Raw genomic sequence first — 3,741 nt, 5'->3', positions numbered from 1 at the left:
TGGGTGGCGCTTGCATTTGATCATTTTCAATTGATCCCAGGTGAGCAATAGGGCGTGGGGGTCAGATCCTATTCGCAGGCGTCTCCCATTCCAATACTAACCAGCCCGATCCCTTGCTTAGCTTCCGATTATGCTCGGACGGTTGATGGATTAGATGCTTGGTGCGTTTCAGGGTTGGTATGGCCTGTATATCGGATTGTACTTTTTGAACCTGCAAAATACCTATTAAATTACATTCTTTGTTGCACCTGTTGATTTCTCTTTCTACTGTACTGCTTCTCTTCTGTCTTGTTCAGCAAACGTTCTTATATTTTTAATGCAGATGATAAATGCCACACCTGATGAAGAACCTAAATATTATATGTTTATCGTTATAATGTAGTCATTTATTTATGTTTTATGTAAATTAAGGATTTATTTAGACTGTATTCTTTTTTGATTATTAGTATCGTTTTTTCTAATATTGTGTTGAGTTTTTTTTTTGACAAAATTAAGAGAGATCTTCCAGTCTGCACTGTTTAATTCAATTGCCATGTCTGAAGTATAACAGTTAGCAACTAACAACTTAGTCCTCCAAATTTGATCATCTCGGTTAATTGCGCTTGCAGCTTCACGTGATACAGCATTAGTATTCAGGTCTCCCCTATAAAGATGGAGGAATATGATTTATAAACATTAGGAGACTGTCATCCTTGGTTACAAAGCCACCGAACCTGCCAATTAGTTAAAGCATAGAATAAGTGGAAACTCTTTATATAGAAAGGCCCTCTCGAATGCCAGACAGTTTTTTCTTTTATTTTATTCATGCACTAATTAGAAGAAAATAAGAACAACCCCAGTTTGGGTTCTCATCTCCACTTGTGACGCCCCCTGGTGTTGAGGTTTTATTTAAATAATTTAATTTAAATTGTCAGAGAAGTGTCTTCAAACAGGTCTCCAAAAGGCAATCTTTTCAGGTATTGTGCTTACTTGAAGAGACTACCTTCAAGATCTGTCTGAAGACACTTTTTCTGAGAATACTCTGAGTTACTGTATTTTTTAAATAATAGTGCTTTCACATAGGTTTTAAATGGATTTATTCCAGGCAAGTAAGTACAGTAACTCAGGTAACTATTCTCAGTTATTTACAGATTTTAACTTGTGCTCTGGTTACCAGGTTGGCCGATTCCCAAGGGGCTATCTTGATGATTCTGGAGGCATCGAGGCATCATAGTGCAATGTTAAACATCTGCTATCACTTTATTTTAATACAATTATGCAACCACTAGGTAAGAAGCACAGACACTTTGAAATACTATAAAGAGGTTTTATTAATAATATTACATTATCAAAATATTAAACAACAAATATATATATAAAACACACATATATATATTATATTATATATTATATAAAAACATATAACATATAATGAATATACAAATATAATGTAATAAATAAAAAAAATTTAAACAGCAGGAATAGCATTTGAAAACAGAAACATATAATAGTGCACTTTTCATAGTATTTCAGACTGGAGTGCGTAAAGTGTCCAGGCAAGAGATGAGGAAAGAGCACAGGAACAAGTAAGGTAAGAATTAGAGGTAAAGTATCAATTGTTTTTCCTCTTCTCCAGTTCCTTGTCCAACACACTTATAAAGTGCTCAAAACTGTTATATGCTACACCTTCAAAACCAGACGTAGTCGATTTGTTAGTAGCAGGACAAAATGTAAAAATGTTCTGGCTGCTTCCAAACGCTTTCTCTTTTGAAGGCGTGTACCTCTTCCGTTGGCCACCACACTGAGGTACTTGGCAAGCCCCACAGGGCCTCTGAGATTTGTTGGGCAGGAGGTGGTACTACAGGGACAAAGACCTGACTGCAGGACGGTCCACTAAACCTGATGGATGGAGCCTTTGGCTGGGCTGGAACAACCAGGAGTACCGGTGCTGCTGAAACTGCAGGTGGCATGTAGGAGGAGGCGGCGGCAGGCTTCGGCTGGATGGGCCGGTGCGAAGGCCCTGGCTCTGGATCTTAAAACTCCAACCTGCAAATGTATAAAACACACAGGAGATTGTGAGTATACATTTAGGTGCATTAACCCTTTGCTCTCCACACAAAACACAAGTGAAGTGCTTAAACAGCTTACCTCCGCTTCTCACCACGCCTTTTCCCAGTTGGCGGCTGTCCTCCTCCTCCACCTGCTCTGCCTGTGTGAGGACAGCGTGCTTCCCACTGACGCTGTCTATGGGGTCCTCCTCCGACACGTCGACACCCTCGTCAGCTAGCTCCTCCTCCTCATCACGAGACTGCTCTTCCTCAGCTGCAAACAGGTAATTAGTGTGGTAAGAACAACGTGCCCAGGCAGTTACAACTAGTACTTGTAGATCACTTGTATGTATGTAAGCATGCTGTACCTTTCTGTGCGCAGTACTGTCTTGCAGTGAATGCAGTGGACTGACACATGGCATACTCAACACCAAGGAGCTCCTCCTCGTCCGGGTTCTCGTACTCCTCAGGGTAGGGCAGCAAAGTTTGGCTCCAGCACGTGCTCCTTGCCAAAGAGCACCTCGGCTTGCCGGTTCATGCGCTGGATCTGCCGTGCGTCCACGCACGTTGTCTGCTGACCCTGACGGCCGGCCACCCGGAGGGATTCCATCCTGGTGTTCCACTGCACGGCGAATGCAATCAGGTACACCTGAAACACATTGTATGAAACACAGTTTATGCATTATTGTATATGCTTGACAGAGGGGATGTGATGAATAAAATAAATATTGAATGAAAAAGTGTTTGCCGTTTTCTTTTTTATTACTCACTTGGAGTGGCATGATGCCACATCTTTGTGAAGGGACGGCGTTGTACAGATGTGCATGCAATCCCTCCAGAGAGTTGCTGCCTCGCCGGCACCTGTACTTGTTCAGCCGCACGCCGTTCAGCAGCACAGTCTTCACTGCCACGTACAGGTGAATACCAGGGGGATCCTGTAAAACCCCACACATTGTACAGCTTTTGGGTAGGGTTATGGTTATTGCCATATTAGTTTAGGTGGTCTTGACACGACACAGCCTCTGTGGAGGTGAAGAGGTGAACTCCATCAATGTCGAGGCCTGCTGGTCCCTTGAACTCAATGACTGAGGCAGTCTCCTGTAACACACAGTGTATATGTATATCTCAACACTTTGAGAGTGTGGTTAATCTTACTGATTTTACATAAATTATATAAGAGTGGCATTAATATGACACATATGCTAACTAGCCCACTGACAGGTTAATGGCCAAATTTAAACATGAACAAGCTGGTAAACAATAGCAGCAGCTAGTCGACAGTTTCCAGTCAAAATCAGCACATAGTATAACGTTAACTTAATTACATGTCAAACAGCAGAAGCAGTCTAGGTGAGAATGTGTATTTGGTGAAGGAGAGAGGAGGGGGGGTAACACTGCTACTGCAAGGCTAAAATCATAATTGATGCCCTCGACTGAAATTATTTCGACATATGATGGATGGTTTCTTTCTGACAGTCTTGTCCCAAGTGTGTGGGCACACATCTCCTGGGCTGTTTGTTTGTTTTCATCTGGTTTTCACCGATCAGCCCACTGACAGGGTTAAATATAAACATGAGGCTAGTAAACTGCAGCAGCTAGTCGACAGTTTCCAGTCAACATTAGCACAGGTATAACGTTTAAAATACAGCTTTATTATATGCCAAATCCCTGCCTGGCAAAAAACGGCTGCAGGTCATTTAAGAGAAGTGACTTA

Source organism: Morone saxatilis, unplaced genomic scaffold, assembly GCF_004916995.1.
Source record: "Morone saxatilis isolate NCDOM2014 unplaced genomic scaffold, NCSU_SB_2.0 Contig14, whole genome shotgun sequence".
NCBI classification, from domain to species: domain Eukaryota; kingdom Metazoa; phylum Chordata; class Actinopteri; family Moronidae; genus Morone; species Morone saxatilis.
This window is presented reverse-complemented; position numbering follows the sequence as displayed.